The 22884-nt window shown below is 47.1% G+C and overlaps 1 protein-coding gene across 1 annotated transcript in view; it reads right to left on the reverse strand.

Annotated features, from left to right (window-relative positions):
* Positions 1-16166, reverse strand: part of LOC137522550 (dimethylaniline monooxygenase [N-oxide-forming] 2-like) — a 149564-nt gene extending 133398 nt beyond the window's left edge. The window contains exon 1 of the mRNA XM_068242630.1: positions 16121-16166. The gene's annotated coding sequence lies outside the window, so the exon portion shown is untranslated. The remainder of the gene's footprint in view (positions 1-16120) is intronic.
* Positions 16167-22884: the final 6718 nt, after the last annotated feature.

Consider the following 22884-nt stretch of genomic DNA (forward strand, 5'->3'; position numbering starts at 1 on the left):
GTGCAGAGACAGAGTTAGTATAAAGGAGGCAGCCCCAGCATCCCCTTACATGTGCATTTTTTTTAAAATTGTCTCTCCTTGCCCTGAATCTGCGCTGAATCTGTCTAATAGTCTTTCTAAACAATCGATTTAATTGCTGCAGCTTAGAAGAACTTCAAGAAATGCTACACATGCAGGCTTTCTGATGTGAAAATATCTGAAAGCAGGTACCCAAGGGGTTAAAAAACACACCCTTGGTATTCCAGGATGCCTTTTTTGTTCTGCTCTCACTGCAGCTGCCTGGGAGGTCTGTCCACATTAGCTTGCCTGTTATCTTGCCTGTTATAGCTGGCTTATCTACTTTTCTAAACAGTCAGTGTTCTCCGTTCCCATTCCGCCTGCTCTAATCTTTATGTATTAACCTTCAGTGACATGTGTTGTGATAATCTCCGCACAAGGCGGTAATTTCCCGCACTGCTTAGGAATTGTAGCTTTTCATGTGGAAACGGCTTTTATGAATGGACACTTTGCTAAATGGTCGGTAAAGCAGCTGTTTTGAGCATTACCGCATGTGGAAATGCTTTATGAATAGAGGCCATAGGCCTCAATTCACGGATTTTATCAAACGTTTATCAAACACTTTATCAAACGTTTGATAATTTACCTCATGGGTAAAATCTCATTTTGAATTCACTAAGGTGTTATATATTTGTTGAACGTTTTATCGGTAAAACATTCGATAAATATATAACACCTTATTGACTTTAAAATTAGATTTTACCCATGAGGTATTAACATAAACGTTTGATAAAGTGTTTGATAAACGTTTGATAATGTTCCGTGAATTGAGCCCATAGTCTGCAGACTGCTTGTCAACCAATTAGAAGTGCAAATACATTACACCTAGGCCTCTATTCATAAAGCATTCCCGCATGCAGTAATGCTCAAAACAGCTGACTTTACCGACCATTTAGCAAAGTGTCCATTCATAAAAGCTGTTTCCGCAATGAAAAGTTACAATTCCTGCGCAGTGCGGGAAATTACCGCCTTATGCGGAGATTATCACAACACGTCACTGAAGGTTAATTCATAAAGATTAGAACAGGCAGAATGGGAACAGAGAACACTGACTGTTTAGAAAAGGAGATAAGCCAGCGGTAACAGCCAAGCTAATGGAGACAGACCCCCCAGACAGCTGCAGTGAGAGCAGAGCTATAAAGGCATCCTGGAATACCAAGGCTGTGTTTTTTAACCCCTTGGGTACCTGTTTTCAGATAAATTTCACATTAGAAAGCCTGCATGTGTAACATTTCTTGAAGTTCTTCTAAGCTGCAGCAATTAAATAGATTGTTTAGAAAGACTATTAGGCTGCATTTCCACTTGTGCGGTGCGAATCGCCGCAGTAAAAATTTGCATGCGGATGCGAATTTCGCATGCGGGGTAATGCAAATTTTCATGCAAATTTTCATGCGAATTCGCATGGATGACGATGTAGGCGAATTTAACCATGGCAGTGCTGTTGTGCTTTTTCCATTGTTTCTATGCGAATTCGCATGCAAATTCGCATGAAAATTTGCATACCCAAACCTCATGCGAATTTCCTATTAAATACATTGTATGCGACTCGCATAGCGGTATGCGGTATGCGAATTCTGATGGCTCTGCCATGCGAAATTTTTCTGCACAGAAAAACGCAAAGGAATCCTGACAAGTGGAAACAGTCCCATTCACTTGCATTTCTATGCGAATTTGCATGCGAAAAACGCATGCGAATTCGCGATAGTGGAAATGGGCCCTTAGACAGATTCAGCGCAGATTCAGGGCAAGGAGAGTCAATTTAAAAAAAATGTTTTATGAATAGAGCCCCTAGTCTGCAGTACTTAATTAAGCAGAGGCTGTGCAATACAGCCAATCGTTGGAGAGGGCTTGCGGTAATGCTCAAAATAGCTGACTTTACCGACCATTTAGCAAAGTGTCCATTCATAAAAGCTGTTTCCGCATGAAAAGCTGACATTCCTGAGCAGTGCGTGAAATTACCGCCTTGTGCGGAGATTATCACAACACATGTCACTGAAGGTTAATTCATAAAGGTTAGAGCAGACGGAATGGGAACGGAGTACACCGACTGTTTAGCAAAGGAGATAAGCCAGCGATAACAGGCAAGATAACAGGCAAGCTAATGTGGACAGACCTCCCAGGCAGCTGCAGTGAGAGCAGAGCAAAAAATACATCCTGGAATACCAAGGCTGTGTTTTTTATCCCCTTGGGTACCTGTTTTCAGATATATTTCACATCAGAAAGCCTGCATGTGTAACATTTTTTGAAGTTCTATTAAGCTGTAGCAATTAAATAGATAGCTTAGAAAGACTATTAGACAGATTCAGCGCAGATTCAGGGCAAGGAGAGGCAATTTAAAAAAAAAATGCACAAGTAAAGGGATGCTGGGGCTGCCTCCTTTATACTAACTCTGTCTCTGCACAGAGAAAATGACTATCATTCATAAAAGCAGTGCGGTAAACAAAATCTGTGCGGGAAAATACCGCATTCGGTAGTTTGGACTTCTGTGTGCTCATTCATAAAAATGTTTACAGTTGCGATACAAGTTTGGTATTTTCCCGAACTAGGCAGGCGGTAGGCTGGCGGTATGTTTGCGTAACATGAGAAGCTGCCGAGTTGATACATTTTCTCCACCAGAGACAGGGTTACTATAGAAGAGGCAGCCCCAGCATCCCTTTACATGTGCATTTTTTTAAAACTGCCTCTCCTTGCCCTGAATCTGCGCTGAATCTGTCTTTTAGTCTTTCTAAACAATCTATTTAATTGCCACAACTTAGAGGAACTTAAAAAAAATGTTACACATGCAGGCTTTCTGATGTGAAATATATCTGAAAACAGGTACCCAAGGGGTTACAAAACACAGCCTTGGTATTCCGTAATGCCTTTTTTTGCTCTGCTCCACTGCTGCTGCTGCCTGGGATGTCTGTCTAATTAGCTTAGCTGTTCTCCGCATGGCCACAGGTCAAGCCTGCGTACCCTGTAGTCCAAAGGTTCATCGCTGCTCACAGCGTCTACATCCACACTTAAGGCCAGGTAGTCGGCTACCTGACAGTTGAGGTGTTGGTGGAGGGTGGATCCGGAAGGGCTAAGGCGAGGCGTTGGACTAAAGAATAGAGATGGCTCGAACCTCCGATTTTTGGTTAACGAACCTTCGAACTCGAACTTCCGAAAAAGTTTGTGAACCTGCAAACTTTTCGAACCACAATAGATTTCAATGGGCCGGCCAACTTGAAAAACGACAAACACTGTTTCTGGCCACAAAAGTGATGGAAAAGATGTTTCAAGGGATCTAACACCTGGAGGGGGGCATGGCGAAGTGGGATACATGCCAAAAGTCCCTGGGAAAATTACAGATTTGCCGCACAGTAGAGATGGCCCGAACGGTTCGCCAGCGAATGGTTTCAGGCGAACTCCGAGTGTTCGATTCGCCCCATAATGCTCTATGAGGGTCATCTTTGACCCTCTACATCACAGTCAGCAGGCACATTGTAGCCAATCAGGCTACACTCAGCCCTGGAGCCACTCCCCCCCTCCTCCCCCCTTATATAAGGCAGGCTCCGCCGGCCATTACACTCACTCGTGTGTCTGCAAATAGACAGAGTAGGGCGAGCTGCTGCAGACTTTCTCCTAGGGAAAGATTAGTTAGGCTCTTGGCTTGTTAGCTTGCTCCTGGCTGAATCTTATTGCTTTAATAACACCCCTCAACAGCTCTTTTCATAGCTAATCCTGTTCTTGTGATCTATTTTTTTTTCTGTGTGTCAAACTGACACTTGTGTTGCATAGACAGCCTTGATAATTCATACTGTTTGTGTGCCACTGCCAGCAGCCCAGCACATTCAGTGACTACCTGTGTGTGTGACAGGGAGCTGCACATTGTAATACCCAGTACTGCAAATACCTAGTACCTGTTGTGTTTAGGTAACCCACATCATCACTGCATATACCTACCTTTGTGTTCAGTGAGCCCACCTCACAGCATATACCTAGCTGTTGTGTTGAGTGAACCCACCTCACTGCATCTAACTACCTTTTGTGTTCAGTGAACCCACCTCACTGCATCTAACTACCTTTTGTGTTGAGTGAACCCACCTCACTGCATCTAACTACCTTTTGTGTTCAGTGAACACACCTCACTGCATATAACTATCTTTTGTGTTGAGTGAACCCACCTCACTGAATCTAACTACCTTTTGTGTTCAGTGAACCCACCTCACTGCATATAACTATCTTTTGTGTTGAGTGGACCCACCTCACTGCATATACCTAGCTGTTGTGTTGAGTGAACCCACCTCACTGCATCTAACTACCTTTTGTGTTCAGTGAACCCACCTCACTGCATCTAACTACCTTTTGTGTTGAGTGAACCCACCTCACTGCATCTAACTACCTTTTGTGTTCAGTGAACACACCTCACTGCATATAACTATCTTTTGTGTTGAGTGAACCCACCTCACTGAATCTAACTACCTTTTGTGTTCAGTGAACCCACCTCACTGCATATACCTAGCTGTTGTGTTGAGTGAACCCACCTCACTGCATCTAACTACCTTTTGTGTTCAGTGAACCCACCTAACTGCATATTACTATATTTTGTGTTGAGTGAACCCACCTCACTGCATATAACTAGCTTTTGTGTTGAGTGAAACCACCTCACTGCATATACCTATCTGTTGTGTTGAGAGAACCCACCTCATTGCATCTAACTACCTTTTGCGTTCAATGAACCCACCTCACTGCCTATACCTAGCTGTTGTGTTGAGTTAACCTACCTCACTGAATATAACTACCTTTTGTGTTCAGTGAACCCACCTCACTGCATATACCTAGCATCCCCCCGAGATGGAAAAAATAGACAAACCAGGTAGAGGAAGAGGTAGAGGCAGACCCAGAGGAAGGCCACCTGGCACCGGCAGGTCTGTGCGAGGTCGTGTTGATGTGATTTCGTGCGGCCCTGGCCCAAAATACAGTGCTCAGAAGAAGGCACGTCCCATCACTTCCCAAGATTGTCAGGATGTGGTTGACTATTTAACACAGAACACCTCATCTCTCGCAGCCACCAGCGCTAGTACAAGCACCACATCCGCTGCATTTGACACTTCGCAGGAGTTATTTGGTGTGGAAATCACTGATTCACAGCCAATACTTCTACAACAAGATGAGGGCGCTAAGCAAGTTACACCACCTCATACGTAAATGGCGATAGTATGGATGTAACGTGTGAGGGGGGGGGATGATGAAGTATCTGGTGTTGGTGCAGTTTTTGAGGTGTCTGAGGAAAGCGAAGCTGGGCAGGAGGATTATGATGACGATTATACGGATGCCACGTATGTTCCCAATAGAGGAGATGACCAGGGGGACGGTTCAGAGGGGGAGTCAGAGAGGAGTAGGAGGAGACGAGTCCAGCTCGTCCTCAGAAACAGCTGGGGGCAGTGTCTGGCACCATGAATCGCCAGCTATGGACAGCCAGCCAACATGCCCTTCAACGTCAGCTGCTGATGCCACCATAGTGCCATCACCCCAGGGGGGCTCATCAGTTTGGAAATTTTTTAACGTGTGTGTCTCAGATTGGAGCAAAGCCATCTGTTCTCTCTGCCTCCACAAATTGAGCCATGGAAAGGCCAACTCTCACGTAGGGACAAGTGCCTTACGAAGGCACCTGGAGAAAAGGCACAAACAGCAATGGCAAGAACACCTGAGGAAAAGCAGCACCCAAAAGACAAGCCACCCTCCGCCTCCTCTTCCTCCTTCAGCTACTGTGAAGGTGCAAGGGAGAAAGCGGCTGAAGACGCTGCACCTGAAGGAGGAAGAGGAGGCGGAGGGTGGCTTGTCTTTTGGGTGCTGCTTTTCCTCAGGTGTTCTTGCCATTGCTGTTTGTGCCTTTTCTCCTGGTGCCTTCGTAAGGCACTTGTCCCTACATGAGAGTTGGCCTTTCCACGGCACAATTTGTGGAGGCAGAGAGAACAGATGGCTTTGCTACAATCTGAGACACGCACGTTAAAAAATTTCCAAACCGCTGAGCCCCCCTGGGGTGATGGCACTATGGTGGCATCAGCAGCTGACATTGAAGGGCATGTTGGCCTTGAAGGCCATGTTCCTCCACACCGCCTCTGCCCTTGAGCGGTTCCTGCTCCTATGCCCACAGCAGCCAGGTGTCCGTGAAGGAAGTCTTTGAGCGGAAGAAGCCAATTTCTGCCAGTCACCCTCTTGCCCGGTGTCTGACAGCTGGCGTGGCGGAACTATTAGCTCGCCAGCTATTACCATACAAGCTGGTGGACTCTGAGGCTTTCCGTAAATTTGTGGCCATTGGGACACCGCAGTGGAAGATACCAGGCCGCAATTAATTTTCAAAAAAGGCCATACCCAAACTTTACCACGCAGTTGAGAGGCAAGTGGTGTCATCTGTTACGAAGAGCGTTGGGTCAAGGGTCCACCTGACCACGGATGCCTGGTCTACCAAGCACGGGCAGGGCCGCAACATTACGTACACAGCCCATTGGGTCAACCTGGTGACTGATGGCAAGCAGGGAGTAAGTGTCTGCGCAGCGAACCAACTCGTGACACCTCCACGGCTTGCAGGCAGGCCTCCTGCCACCTCCTCTCCTTCTCCTTCTCCTCCTGCTACATCCTCTTCAATGTCATCCTCCTCCTCCTCCTTGGCTGAGTGGCAGTTCAACTCTAGTGGTGCTGCCATCTCCTCCTCTCCAGCTACACAGCCCCATCTCCCCAGGGCCTACGCTGCATACCAGGTACGACGGTGTCACGACATCTTAGACATGTCTTGCCTCAAAGCGGAGAGTCACACTGGACCAGCTCTCCTGGCTGCTCTTAACAAAGAGGTGGAGCAATGACTGACCCCGCACCAGCTGGAGATCGGCAACGTGGTGTGTGACAATGGCAGCAATCTCCTTTTCGCTTTGAATTTGGGAAAGCTGACACATGTACCCTGCATGGCACATGTGCTGAATCTGGTCGTGCAAAGATTTGTGTCAAAGTACCCAGGCTTAGAGGACATCCTGAAGCAGGCCAGGAAGTTGTGTGGGCATTTCAGGCGGTCTTACACGGCCATGGCACGCTTTGCGGACATTCAGCGGAAAAACAACTTGCCAGTGAGACGCTTGATATACGATAGCCCGACTCGCTGGAATTCCACCCTGCTCATGTTCTCTCGCCTGCTAGACCAGGAGAAAGACGTCACCCAGTACCTGTACAATTACAGTAGAAGGACACAATCTGGGAAGATGGGGATGTTGTGGACCAACAACTGGACACTGATGTGAAATGCATGCAGGCTCATGCGGCCGTTCGAGGAGGTGACCAACCTGGTGAGTCGCGCTGAAGACACCATCAGTGACTTGATCCCCTACGCTTACTTCCTGGAGTGTGCCATGCGTAGAGTAGTGGATAAAGCTGTGGAGGAGTGTGAAGAAGAATAGTTATGTCAGGAGGAGTCATGGGAGCAATTTTCATTTGAACCAGATGTTTCCTCAACACCTGTGGCAGCACAGAGGGGGGAGGAGGAGGAAGAAGAGGAGTCGTGTGGAGAAGAAGAGGCGTCAGACTCGGATGATGAGGAAGGTGTTTCTGTGGAGGAGGAAGAGGAGGTGGCAGAAGAACAACCGCAGCAGCCATCACAGGGGGCTTGTGTTGCTCAACGTTCCCGTGGTATTGTTCGTGGCTGGGGGGAGGAAAAGGACTTACGTAACGTCACTCAGGAAGAGCAAGAGGAGATGGATAGTACGTCTGGATCCGACTTTGTGCAGATGGCCTCTTTCATGTTGTCCAGCCTGTTGAGGGACCCCCGTATAAAAAAACTCAAGGGGAATGACCTGTACTGGGTGGCCACGCTACTAGACCCTCGGTACAGGCACAAAGTAGCGGACCTGTTACCAACTCAACAGAAGGCGGAAAGGATGCAGCACTTGCAGAACAAGCTGGCAATGATGCTTTACAATGCGTTTAAGGGTGATGAGACAGCACAATGCAATAAAGGTACCACTGGCAGTAATCCTCCTCCTCCCATGTCCACGCAGGCAAGGACAGGACGCTCCAGCAATCTCATGGTGATGTCGGACATGCGGACATTCTTTAGTCCAACGCTTCACCGTAGCCCTTCCGGATCCACCCTTCACCAACGCCTGGACCGGCAGGTAGCCGACTACCTGGCCTTTACTGTGGATGTAAACACTGCGAGCAGCGACGATGAACCCTTGGTCTACTGGGTGCGCAGGCTTGACCTGTGGCTAGAGCTGTCCCAATTTGCCATCCAACTTCTCTCTTGCCCTGCCGCAAGCATCCTGTCAGAAAGGACCTTCAGTGCAGCTGGAGGCATTGTCACTGAGAAGAGAAGTCGCCTAAGTCACAAAAAAGTGTTCAGTACCTCACCTTTATCAAAATAAATGAGGAATGGATCCTGGAGGGCTACTGCCCGACCGAGGACTAAGTCTGTCCCCACACACACCGTGTGACTGCTGGCTGCCTGCCCCAAGACTAAGTCGCTCCCCACACAGCAGCACTGCCCGCCGGCCGATTGACTGCATTCTCCGTCACCACCAACAGGGTCCAGGACTCTAGGCGGATTCCTGATTTTTTAAGGCTATACTAATTTTTCTGGTGCGTGTACATGCCTGCCTAATTTTTCTGGCTGCACTGCGGGCGGCTGCAACAAAAAAACAAAAGGCATGTACATGTCCCCATCCCCCTTCGTGATCATTACCTTGCCGCGGTGAAGGGGCTTGCGTATCACAATGAAGCAATGACCGCCAGCTATATGAGTGTCTCGAGTGGGGGTGGCACACCAAAGATAATAAGGTCGTTGCTTCATTGTGGTCAGACCAAATTTGATCAGCTGGACAGTCACTGTTGTTTTATCATTGAGCTACCACAGCCCGGCTACCATATGGCCTGGAAAACCGCCACGGCCTGCACTCTGGCCATGTTGCGCACCAGTCCAGCACGGCCGTCACTACGCAAACAACTTTTTGCAGTGCGTTACACATTGAGTTTGGTGTGTCAGTGTGAAGCAGGACTCTAATTACACTCCCTGACTGATGTATACCAATGCAAGATGTTTGAAAGCGCTTTAGGCCTGCAATTTAGCATTCAATGTGATTTCTGCCCTTAAAACGCTGCTTTGCGTCAAATCCAGATTTTTTCCTGGGACTTTTGGCGCCTATCCCACCACGCCATACCCCCCACCAGGTGTTAGACCCCTTGAAACATGTTTTGCATCACTTTTCTGGCCAGCATAAGTGTTTCTATTTTTCAAAGTTCGCCTCCCCATTGAAGTCTATTGCGGTTCGCGAATGTTCGTGCGAACCGAACCTTCTGTGGAAGTTCGCGAACCGAGAATCGGAGGTTCGTGACATCTCTACAGCACAGCAGGATTATAATCCCTAAAAGGCAGAAATCACATTGCATTGCTAATTTGGAGGTCTAAAGTGCTTGAAAACATCTTGCATGTGTGTACATGGATCAGCAGTTAGTGTAAGCAGTGTACTGCTTCACACTGATAGACCAAACACACTGTGTAACGCACCGCAAACAGCTGTTTGTGTAGTGATGGCTGTGCTGGACTGGTGCGCACGATGGCGGTTTTCAAGCCCATGTGGTTGGACACAATGATAGAACAACTGTCCACAATGAAGCAACGACCTTATTATCTTTGGTCAGGTGTGCCCTCCAACACACTCATATAGCCGGTCATTGCTTTATTGTGATACGCAAGCCCCTTCACCACGGCCAGGTGAAAATCATGAAGGGGAATTGACACATGTATATGCCTTTTGTTTTGTTGATGCAGCCGCAGTGCAGCCAGAAAAATTAGGCAGGCATGTACAGGCTCAAGAAAAAAATTACTATTGTTTTTGTTAGCGGCCGCTGCTAGCAGCGGCCTTAAAAATTCAGGAATCCACCTGGAGTCCTGGTCTGGACCCTGCTAGTGGTGGTGGCGGAGAAGGCAGTCAAGTGGCCTGCAGGCAGAGATGCTGTGTGGGGACTGACTTAGTCTTGGAGCAAGCAGTCACACGGCGTGCATGCAGAGATGCTGTGTGTTGGGACTTTGGGCAGGCAGTAGCCCTCTGGTATCCAAGCCTCATTCATTTTGATAAAGGTGAGGTACTGAACACTTTTTTGACCTGACTGCTGGTGGTATAATACAAAGTGCAGTCACACAGAGGCAGTGAAAGGTATGCACTGAATGTGCTGGGCCTGGCACAGTAGAGCAATTAGCAAGGGCCAGCTACGACAGACAGGGTTGTATATGCAGTGTCAGTGGCACACGCACACACACAAAAAAACTCATCAGAAGAACATTAGCTCTCAAAAGAGCAGTTTTTGGGTGATTTTCATCAACAAATATCAGCAAGGAGCAACCTAACAGATCTCCTAACTATCGCTTTCCCTATCTTTCCAATGTCTCTTCCTTCTCTCACTAATACAGCAGCACACAGAGTGAGAACATTGCCGACGCTTCTGCCTTGTATAAGGGGGAGGGGGGCTCCAGGAGGGAGTGCAGCCTGATTGGCTGCCATGTGTCTGCTGACTGTGATGTAGAGGGTCAAAGTATAGCCCAATGATGTAGTATAGGGGGCGGGTCGAACTCGCTAAGTGTTTGCGGGTCACCGCGAACTCAAACCAGCTAAGTTCACACGAACAAGTTATCCGGCGAACCATTCAGGCCACCTCTACTAAAGAATGTCCGCATGTCCAACATCACCATGAGATCGCTGGAGCCTCCTGTCCTTGCCTGCGCGGACATGGGAGATGGATTACTGGCAGAAGTACCTTTATTCCGTTGTGCTGTGACATCACCCTTAAACACACTGTAAAGCATCACTACCAGCTTGTTCTGCAAGTGCTGCATCCTTTCTGCCTTCAGATGAGTTGGAAACATCTCCGCCACTTTGTGCTTATACCGAGGGTCTAGTAGCGTCGCCACCCAGTACACCTCATTCCCCTTGAGTTTTTTTATATGGGGGTCCCTCAACAGGCTGGACAGCATGAAAGACGCCATCTGCACAAAGTTGGATGCAGACGTACTATCCATCTCCTCTTGCTCTTCCTCAGTGATGCAGTGATGTCAGATAAGTTCTCCTCCTCCTCCCAGCCACGAACAATATCACGGAAAAGTTGAGCAGCACACGCCCCCTGCAACGCCTGCTGCGGTTATTCTTCCGCCTCCTCCTTCTCCTCCAAAAAAACACCTTCCTCATCATCTGACTCCTCTTCCCCACACGACTCTTCCTCCTCCTCCTCCCCCCTCTGTGCTGCCGCAGGTGCTTAGGAAACATCTGGTTATGATGAGAATTGATCCTACAACTCTTCCTCCTGTTCCTGTTCATGCTCCTCCACAGCTTGATCCACCACTCTACGCACAGCACGCTCCAGGAAGAAAGCATATGGGATCAAGTCGCTGATGACGCCTTCACTGCGACTCACCAGGTTTGTCACCTCATCAAATGGCCACATGAGCCTGCAGGCATTTCGCATGAGTGTCCAGTACTTTGGCCAGAACATCCCCAGCTCCCCAGAGCATGTCCGTTGACTGTAGTTGTAGAGATACTGCTTGACGGCTTTCCCCTTTTGTAGCAAGTGGTTGAAGATCAGGAGGGTCGAATTCCAGCGAGTCGGGCTATCGCAAATCAAGCGTCTCACCGGCAAGTTGTTTCTCCGCTGAAAATTGGTCAAGCGTGCCATGGCCATGTAAGACCACCTGAAATGCCCACACACCTTCCTGGACTGCTTCAGGATGTCCTGTAAGCCTGGGTACCTAGACACAAATCTCTGAATTATTAGATTCAGCACATGTGCCATGCAGGGTACATGTGTCAACTTTCCCAAATTCAAAGTCGAAATGAGATTGCTGCCGTTGTCACACACCATGTTGCCGATCTCCAGTTGGTGCGGGGTCAGCCACTGATCCACCTGTTTGTTAAGAGCAGCCAGGAGAGCTGCTCCAGTGTGACTCTCGGCTTTGAGGCAAGACATGTCTAAGATGGCGTGACACCGTCGTACCTGGCATGCAGCATAGGCCCTGGGGAGCTGGGGCTGTGTAGCTAGAGATGAGATCGCAGCACCAGTAGAGTTGAACTGCCACTCAGCCAAGGAGGAGGAGTAGGATGACAGCGAACAGTATTTAGCAGGAGGAGGGGAGGTGGCAGCAGGCCTACCTGCAAGGTGTGGAGGTGTCACAAGTAGGTCCGCTGCACAGCCACGTACTCCTTGCTTGCCAGCGGTCCCCAGGTTGACCCAATGGGCTGTGTAAGTAATTTACCTGCCCTGACCGTGCTTGGCAGACCAGGCATCTGTGGTCAGATGGACCCTTGACCCAACAATGGATGCCAGAGATGACACCATTTGCCTTTCAACTTCAAGGTACAGTTTGGGTCTCACCTTTTTGGAGAAATAATTGTGGCCTGGTATCTTCCACTGCGGTGTCCCAATGGCCACAAATTTTTAGAAGGCCTCAGAGTCCACCAGCTTGTATGGTAACAGCTGGCGAGCTAACAGTTCCGCCACGCCAGCTGTCAGATGCCGGGCAAGGAAGTGACTGGCAGACATTGGCTTTTTCCGCTCAAAAATTTCCCTCACGGACACCTGGCTGCTGCTGTGTGCAGAGGAGCAGGAACCGCTCAAGATGAGAGGCGGAGTGGAGGAGGGTGGCTGTGATTGTGAAGGTGCAAGGGAGAAAGCGGCTGAAGATGATGCACCTGAAGGATGAAGAGGAGAAGGAGGGTGGCTTGGCTTTTGTGTGCTGCTTTTCCTCTAGTGCTCTTCCCATTGCAGTTTGTGCCTTTTCTCCATGTGCCTTCGTAAGGCAGTTATCCCTACGTGGCTGTTGACCTTTCCACGGTTCAATTTTTGGCAGCAGAGAGAACAGATAGCATTGCTCTGATCTAAGGCAGACACACTAAAAAATGTCCAAACCGCTGAGCCCCCCTGGGGTGATGGCACTATGGTGGCATCAGCAGCTGACTTTGAAGGGCATATTGGCTGGCTGTCCATAGCTGGCGATACATGGCACCGGACACTGCCACCAGCTGTTTCTGAAGACGAGCTCCCCCTTCTTCTTTTAGCAACTCGTCTCCTCCTACTCCTCTCTGAATCCCCTTCTGAACTGTCACCTTGGTAATCTTGTCTCTTAGGATCTCACGTGGCATCCGTATCATCATAATCATCATAATCATCCTCCCCAGCTTCGCTTGACTCAGACACCTCACAAACTGCACCAACAGCAGGTACTTCATCATCCTCCTCCTTAAACGCTATGTCCATAGTGTCGCCTAACTCAGACATATGAGGTGGTGTAACTTGCTTAGCGCCTTCATCTTGTTGTAACAATAATGGCTGTGAATAAGTTAATTCCCCACCAAATAACTCCTGCGAAGTGTCAAATGCAGCGGATGTGGTGCTTGTAGTAGCGCTGGTGGCTGCGGAAGATGAGGTGTTCTGTGTTAAATAGTCAACCACGTCCAGACAATCTTGGGAGTTGATGGGACGTGCCTTCTTCTGAGCACTGTACTTTGGTCCAGGGCCGCACAAAAGCACGTCAGCACGACCTCAAACAGACCTGCCGGGTGGCCTGCCTCTGGGTCTGCCTCTGCCTCTACCTGTTTTGTCCATATCGGGGGGGATGAAGTGAAAGGTATGCACTGACTTGACTAATACATTGTGCAGTCACACAGGTGCAGTGAAAGGTATGCAGTGACTGGTATTACAATAAAATATGCAGCTGTCACACAGGTGCAGTTAACAGGTATGCACGGACTGTTATATTACACAGCGTGTGGTCACACAGGTACTGTGAACAATTATGCAATGACTAGTATTACAAATCTGCAGCTGTCACACACACAGGTACCATGAACAGGTGCAGTGACTGGTGGTATATAACACTGCATGCGCTCACGTAGGTAGGTGAACTGAACAGGTGGGTATGCAGTGATTGGTATTACAAATGTGCAGCTGTCACACACACACACAGGTACCATGAACATTTACAGTGGCACTGCGTGCACTCACGTAGGTAGGTAGGTAGGTGCACTGAACAGGTGGGTATGCAGTGATTGGTATTACAAATGTGCAGCTGTCCCACACACAGGCAGTCATTGAATGTGCTGGGCCGGGCAGTGGCACAGTAGGATTTTCTAAGGCTGTATATGCAACACAAGTATCTGTAGGACACACACACACACACACACACACACACAAAAATAGATCACAAGAACAACATTCGCTCTCTAAAGAGCTGTTGAGGATGAGGAGTGCTTTTTAGCAATAAGATCAGCAAGAAGGAGAAACCTAACAAGCCTAACTGTAGCCTAACTAACCTTTCCCTATGTCAGCAGCAAGGCTCTCTCCCTTCTCTAATTATTGCAGCCACACAAGTGAGTCAAATGGCTGACGCTGCCTGTGTTTTATAAGGGGGGGGGGGGCTCTAGGATGGAGTGTAGCCTGATTGGCTACCCTGTGCCTGCTGACTTTCATGTAGAGTGTCAAAGTTGACCCTAAGGATGTAGTATAGGGGGCGGGTCAGACTCGCATAAAGTTCGCGTTCGATCGCGAACACGAACCAGCAAAGTTCACGTGAATAAGTTTGCGTGCAAACCGTTCGGGCCATCTCTATAAAGTTCCTCCAGGTCACTGAAGATCACCGTGGGCTCCCAATGTGTACAACCTCTGTAACTTGTCCTCCAGTTACTCTTGAAAAGCCATACAGAGTTGAGTATAGATCCATAGAAGTAATGATGGCTGGATAGCTCAAGATAGCACACAGCGGGGCACACGATACGCCAATGCGCCTCCGGAAAGAAACACCTCTGCATGCCAAGCTTCACACAGCATCACGTGTGTGACGTCAGGTGTCTTAGCTCCGCCCACCAACCAGTTTTGCACATACGTGCTTCCTCAGGGTGTCAAGTAAACCCATTTGCCATAAATACCTCACAATCCTTGCAAGATCCCTTGTAATTAATGTATCTGGATGACACTTATATTTGCAAACAAATCTCTCTACCCCCTTGTGATTGTATGTTCTAACACTGTCAGTCAACACGAATAGAGTCTGAAGAAGGCTTACTACCTGTAAGCTTACTGTTTTCTTTTAAATTAGCTAATAAACTAGAGCTTGTATTTTACAGCCAGGAAGTTTTGAATTAGGATAATAATCCTGATTCAAGACTTCCTGTCTGTAAAATACAAGCCCTAGTTCTCCAGCAAAGTTTAGCTACTAAAATATTGAATTGCACACAGTTTTTCTCCTTCCTACCTCTTCCCCCTCCCCACACAGGCTGGGCATGGAATGATGTGTCTGTAATTTATCCACACAGGAGCACCTTGCTAACACATAAGGATTAAAGCATGCCAGCAAACTAGCCAAATGCATCTGTAGGTAACTTTTATTCAATAATAGCACCATCATTTGGACAATATGCTCTGCTCAAAAGTCTCTGAGTTATGTTTGTGATGTTTACATTTGATTCCTACCATTGCTGAACTATTAAGCCTTAATTTTATCACCTGAGTTAGGTAAAAAATATCTACATCTTGCCATACACCAGCCAGCCATTGCATCCCCTTTGTGCCCCCCACCCCAAATTTGAAGTTGAAGCCACCACTGCTTGTCTGAAGGATGGACCCATTTATTGGAAGAAGGGAAGGATAGTGCTTGGGGCTCCCTTAAAGCTCTGGGCCCTCCTGCAATTGCAGGAGCTGCTACTCTGTAGTTAGATTCCTGCAATTCAACAAACATTTAGATCAGATGTTTGCAAATGTGTTCCAGCAAACCAAAATCCTCTATTACTGAAATCTCTCCTTTCACCATCATTAATAGTGCTTGTTCCTACATTTGTACAACATTAAATCATTTTATGAAATAGCGATCAGTATTGCAGATTAATTAGATATGTTGTAATAAGGCAAGACCACTAAATTAATGCCAGTCAAACAAAACCCTAATTAATTGGAGAACCAAACAAAACATATCACATTAGTTTGCATATCTCAAGCTAAACAAAGAACATTCTCAGTATGGTAAATAACTTACATAACAGATCACATTACATGATCTGTTGCATTGCATACATACTTGGTATAGCTGCGTGACTTGCGATCTGAATCCACCCAAGCAAATGTCATCTCATTCCAGCTAAGCTGATCTCATATTTAAAAGTTTTCTCCTGCTCCTCCCAGTTAAATAGAAGGTGGTGAGTTGTGGGTGTGCAGAAATGAGAAGACAAAGAGTGTGTACTATAATAATTAGCAAATAGGTTTCAACATTAGAATGAATTGAGCATTGTATGTTTTTATTTGCACTAATAGCTTCATGAATGATTGGTTTTTGGCAGTAATTTCACTTGCTCTCAAGCATACAAACAATACAAACACTTCTGTGATTACTTTATGTATACACTGCTCTCTCTCAAAAAAAAAATGAACACTTTGAAAACCAGGCTGCCAAGGCAGTCGCCTGAGGCTCCATGCGGGGGGTGGGGCACTGCCGCGGGGACCGTGCCCACCCCCCACCAGATTGTGAGACCCCCCAAGTGGTGAACTGGTTCACTCCCCGCAGCCTCACCTCAGCCTGCAGCAGTCTTGGGGCAGGCAGAGCAGGGCTACGGGAAGATGGCATCCAAAGCCCTGCACTGGAGACTATTTGTGTCTCCAGTACAGGGCTTTGGGTGCCATCTTCCTGTAGCCCTGCTCTGCCTGTGTCAGCAAGGGAGTTTCATAGCCGCTGGCTGCTGGGAGATCATCGGGGGAGCTGCACTGCCCACATTATGATTATTTTCTGGTGAAAGATTGCTGCATTATAATTATTTTCTGGTGAAAGACTACCACATTACAATTATTTTCTGGTGAAAAATTGCTGCATTACGATTATTTTTTGTTGTTGAAAGATTTCTGCATTACGATTATTTTCTAGTAAAACATTGATGCATTAAAGTTATTTTCTAGTGAAAGATTGACACATTATGGTTATTTTCTAGTGAAACATTGCTGCATTACGATTATTTTCTGGTGAAAGATTGCCGCATTATGTATGATTATTTTGTGGTGAAACATTGCTGGATTACGATTATTTTCTGGTGAAAGATTGCTGCATTATCATCATTTTTTGATGAAACATTGCTGCATTATCATTATTTTGTGGTGAAACGCTTCCCCATTAGGATTATTTTATGGTGAAACATTGCCGCATCATGAATATTTTATGGAGAAACATTGCCGCATTACGATAATTTCCTGGAGTGACAAAATGGCTAGAGGCACCCCTGCACGCAGTTTTATATACCAGTCACTGCATACCTGTTCACTGCACCTGTGTGTGTGACAGCTGCACATTTGTAATACCAGTCCGTGCATACCTGTTCATGTTCACTGCACCTGCATGACAGCACGCAGTGTTATATACCAGTCACTGCATAACTGTTCACTGCACCTGTGTGTGTGAAAGCTGCACATTGTATTGATACCAGTCAGTGCATACCTGTTCTTACACCTACGTGGCAGCCCGCAGTTTTATATACCAGTCACTGCATACCTGTTAGTGGTACCTGTGTGTGTGACAGCTGCACATTTGTAATACCAGTCTGTGCATACCTGTTCACTTCACCTGTGTGTGTGACAGCTGCACATTTGTAATACCAGTACGTGCATACCTGTTCACTGAACCTGTGTGACCGCACGCTGTTTTATATACCAGTCCCTGCATACCTGTTAACTGCACCTGTGTGACAGCTGCACATTGTATTGTAATACCAGTTACTGCATACCTTTCACTGCACCTGTGTGACTGCACATTGTATCGTAAGTCAGTGCATACTTTTCACTTCATCCCCCCCAATATGGACAAAACAGGCAGAGGCAGAGCCAGAAGCAGGCCACCTGGTAGGTCTGTTCGAGGTCGTGGTGACGGGATTTCGTGCGGCCCTGGACCAAAGTACAGTGCTCAGAAGAAGGCACTTGCCATCAACTCCCAAGATTGTCAGGACGTAGTTTACTATTTAACAAAGAACACCTCATCTTCCACAACCACCAGCGCTACTACAAGCACCACATCCGCTACATTTGACAGTTCACAGGAGTTATTTGGTGGGGAATTAACTGATTCACAGCCATTATTGTTACAACAAGATGAAGGCGCTAAGCAAGTTACACCACCTCATATGTCTGAGTTAGGCGTCACTATGGACGTAAGGTGTGAGGAAGATGATGATGAAGTACCTGCTGTTCAACGCTCGTGATGTTTAACCACCTGCTACAACAGGAGAAAGCCAAAAACCAGTATCTGTACAACTACAGCTACTACTGGGAGATGGGGTTGTTCTGGCCAAAGTACTGGACACTCATGCAAAATGCCTGCAGGCTCATACGGCCGTTTGAGGAGGTGACAAACATGGTGAGTCGCAGTGAAGGCTCCATTAGCGACTTGATCCCATATGCTTTCTTCCTGGAGCATGCCATGCGTAGAGTGGTGGATCAAGCTGTTAAGGAGCGTGAACAGGAACAGGAGGAAGAGTTGTTGGATCAATTATCAGCAGAACCAGATGTTTCCTAAACACCTGCGGCAGCACAGAGGAGGGGGAGGAGGAGGAAGAGTCATGTGGGGAAGAGGAGTCAGATGAGGGAGGTGTTATTTTTTTTAGGAGGAGGAGGCGGAAGAACAACCGCAGCAGGTGTCGCAGGGGGCTTGTGCTGCTCAACTTTCCCGTGGTATTCTTTGTGGCTGGGGGGGGGGGGGGGGGGGGGAGAACTTACCTGACATCACTTAGGAAGAGCAAGAGGAGATGGATAGTACGTCTGCATCCAACTTTGTGCAGATGGTGTCTATCATGCTGTCCAGCCTGTTGAGGGACCCCCGTATAAAAAAACTCAAGGGGAATGACCTGTACTGGTTGGCAACACTACTAGACCCTCGTTATAAGCACAAAGTGGCGGAGATGTTACCAACTCACCAGAAGGCAGAAAGGATGCAACACTTGCACCACAAGCTGGCAAGTATGCTTTACAGTGCGTTTAAGGGTGATATCACAGCACAACGGAATAAAGGTGCCACTGTCAGTAATCCTTCTGCCATGTCCACGCAGGCAAGGACAGAACGTTCTAACGATCTCATGGTGATGTCAGACATGCGGACATTCTTTAGTCCAACGCCTTGCCTTAGCCATTTCGGATCCACCTTCCACCAACGCCTTGACCGGCAGGTAGCCGACTACCTGGCCTTAAGTGTGGATGTAGACACTCTGAGCAGCGATGAACCCCTGGACTACTGGGTGCGCAGGCTTGACCTGTGGCCAGAGCTGTCACAATTTGCCATCCAACTTCTGTCTTGCACTGCCTCAAGCGTCCTGTCAGAAAGGACCTTCAGCGCAGCTGGAAGCATTGTCACTGAGAAGAGAAGTCGCCTAGGTCAAAAAAGTATTCAGTACCTGACCTTTATCAAAATGAATGAGGCATGGATCCCAGAGAGCTACTGCCGGCCCGAAGACTAAGTCAGTCCCCACACACAGCATCTCTGCCTGCATGCCATGTGACTGCCTGCTCCAAGACTAAGTCGGTCCCCACACAGCATGATAACCTTTATGGACAAAAGCTTACAATTACTCTTATCTGGTAATTGGGTTTCCACGCTGCCTCCACGACAGGTCCACCAGGAGACTGGACTGCCCATCCCTGGGACAGGAAGAACAGACAAGTTTAAATAGCCACCTATCACTGCCTACCTTCAGTGCTTTGACTATCACCATGTAAGGGTAGGAGAATTACAGCGTGGAAACCCAATTATCAGGTAAGAGTCATTGTAAGCTTCCACTTGCCTCCACAACAGGTGCACCAGGAGATATACAATATTACCTCCCTCAGGGTGGGACAACTGCAGACAGTACTTTACGACCAAAACCTAAGTCCTGATTACTTGGTAAATCCAAACGGTAATGCTTTATGAATAGGAAGACCATGTGGTTGCTTTACAAATTTGTAGAACAGAAGCAGAGTTTCTCTCTGCCCAGGAAGACAAGACAGCCCTTGTAGAGTGAGCTTTCACATTCTCTGCAGCTGGCTTTCCTGCAATATCATATGCTTTGTCAATACAAAGTTTCAACCATTTACTAAGCGTACTTTTGGACGCTTTCAACCCTTTTTGGACACCCTGAAACTGAACAAACAAATTATCTTTCTTTCTCCAGGAAGAAGTTTTGTCAAAATAAAGTAACATAATTTTTCTCACATCCAGTGAGCTAAATTTTTCCTTTTTTTTGTTTCAAGGATTCTGATAAAATGAGGGAATGAAGATTTTCTGCTCTTTGTGGAAATCTGACATCACCTTCGGAGTGAACAAAGGAGGTAACTGAAATTTAATTCTATCCTCTTTGATAGACATAAAAGGTGGTTTGATACAAAGAGCCTGTATTTCTCCGATACGCCTGGCCGTAGTATTCGCCTCCAAAAAAATATGTTTTTAGGGTTAAATTCTTAATGGATATTTGATCCAAAGGTTCAAAAGAAAACTGAATAATGGAATTTAGAACTAAATTCAGATCCCAAGGAGGAACGATAGTTTTCTTCACCACCGACTTCCTTTTTACACCCTTGATAAACCTTTTAATCAAGGAATTTGATGTGAAAGGAACATCAAAGTAAGCCGCCAAAAGTGCAAGCTGTACTTTGAGGGTGTTCAATTTTAAACCTATATCTAGGCCGTTCTGCAGGAAATGTAGAAAATTGAGAATAGAGAAATTAATTAAATTCTCTGGAGCGCTTTTGTTGAACTCACAAAAGACTTTCCATACTCTAAGATAAATAGAGGAGGTGACAGGTTTCCTGGAATAAAGCATAGTTTCAATAACATCTTCTGACAAACCTCTGTTTAGAAGCAAGCGCCGCTCAAAGCCATGCCTTCAGATTCAGACTGGCCCCTACAGGATGGTACACTTGTCCCTGCTTCAGAAGATCTGAAATTGGTAGGACCATTGGATCTTCTACCATCAGGGAGAGCAGTAACAGATACCAGGCCTTTTTTGGCCAGTCTGGAGCAATCAGGATTAGATTGGCCTGATCTTTTACCACCTTTTGCAGAACCCTCCCTATTAGGTTTAAGGGGGGGGGGGGGGAAGGCATATGCTCTCTCTGGTCCCCAGTCCAACAGGAAAGCATCTACACATTCTGGGGAACCTCTGAGGCTGAGAGAGCAGAATCTGGGAACAAGAGCGTTGTCCCACGCAACAAACAGGTCTATGGATGGAAGACCCTAATTGTTGCAAATCATTTTGAACATGTTTGTTCAGACGCCAGCTGCTCTGAAAAACTTGTTTGCTACTGAGCCAATCTGCTAGAATGTTGTCCTTTCCTTTGAGGTTAACCGATTAAAGGAAAGAACTCTGTTCTCTGCCCAGCCAAAAATTTGGAGGGAAAGAGAGATTAGGGGTGGACTGAAGGTCCCCCCTTGTTTGTTTATGTGAGCAACAGCCATCTGATTGTCTGACTGGATCATCACGTTTTTGTGCAACAACAGATCTTCCCATTTTTGCAGAGCCAGATCGCAAGCAATTCCCTGTGGTTTGAAGAGAATGTTTTCTTCTAGGGGAGACCATCTGTCCTGTATGCAATACTGTTTCAGATGCGCTCCCCAACCCCAGAGGCTTGCGTCTGTTGTAATAACGAGAGGATTTGCAGTCTCACTGGATCCGACAACCATATCTTTTTATCTAGATCCTCCTGTTTACCTGACCACTGACATAGGATTGGCAGTTGAAATATTCTGTACCTTGCTTGAGCCCAAGCAACGGCTGGGATACAAGCTGAAAATTTACCCAGGAGACTCATGGCCTGTGTGAGAGATATGGGTCCACCAATGGCCTTTAAACTTTGGAAGATTGAAAGCAACAATGACCAATGGGAAAACTGGAAAAAAGGGTTGTCCTTTATGGGAACCACCCCTCCCATAGAGTATATCAGGTAGACCAGTGAACAGGTTCATTTCATTGCTGACTGAGCAGGAGTGCACATTGCTCTCATTTGTTATTTTTCATATATGATGTAATTGAAATGCTTTATCTTTCTGATGCACTAGCACCCTAGCACTGAGCTCTTTTTTTCCTGACAACGGCTCCAATCAAGGAATTGAAACATGTTGGATTGGTGGGGGGTTTTATTATATGGTAGAAAGTAAATAGCAATTCATTGAAGTGTCAGGATTTTTGGATCATTTATATGTCTGTCGTAAAAGATTCATATGATCTATCAGTACTTGAAATCCGACCTTGATTTGTTTCTAAATAAATTCCATTCATATTGATTTTTATGATATTATAATAAAAGCTAAGTTTTAGATAGACTTCAGAAAGGAGGATCAATTTGTGTTTTCTCAATAAGAAATCAGAATTGTGCATGAATAGTACTGGCTTGTGCGGCTGGCCCCAAGGCCTGAGAGGAGGAAAGCTCCATGGTGGCAGAGGGAGCGGCGGATGCTTCCAGCAGCGTCAGACTGCTGTAGCTGCTCTGCTCTCCGATGTCTATTTGAGATAGACACCGCACAGCACGCCATCCCACGTGCAGCCTGGTCCGCCCCCCAGCCAGCGGAAGAGCCGGCATTGAATACTTCCGCCGGATGCAGCTTCATGGGACGCACGCCCGCCGTGGAATGCTCTCGTGTGCCGCAACAGGCAGAGGAACTTCCGCATCCACTAAGTGAAGCGGAGCTCTGCTAGAGAATGCTGCGCCTGACCCAAAAAGGTTGCCTGGGATCTCCTCCTGAGAGGGAAGCTTCCAGGCAGCCACAGCACCTCCAGGACTCACCCTCTGGCCCCTGGTAGACCAGGAAACTCCATCTGTCCTTCCCAGGGACAGGAAGAA

This window comes from Hyperolius riggenbachi, chromosome 6 (genome assembly GCF_040937935.1).
Source record: "Hyperolius riggenbachi isolate aHypRig1 chromosome 6, aHypRig1.pri, whole genome shotgun sequence".
In the NCBI taxonomy this organism is placed as follows: domain Eukaryota; kingdom Metazoa; phylum Chordata; class Amphibia; order Anura; family Hyperoliidae; genus Hyperolius; species Hyperolius riggenbachi.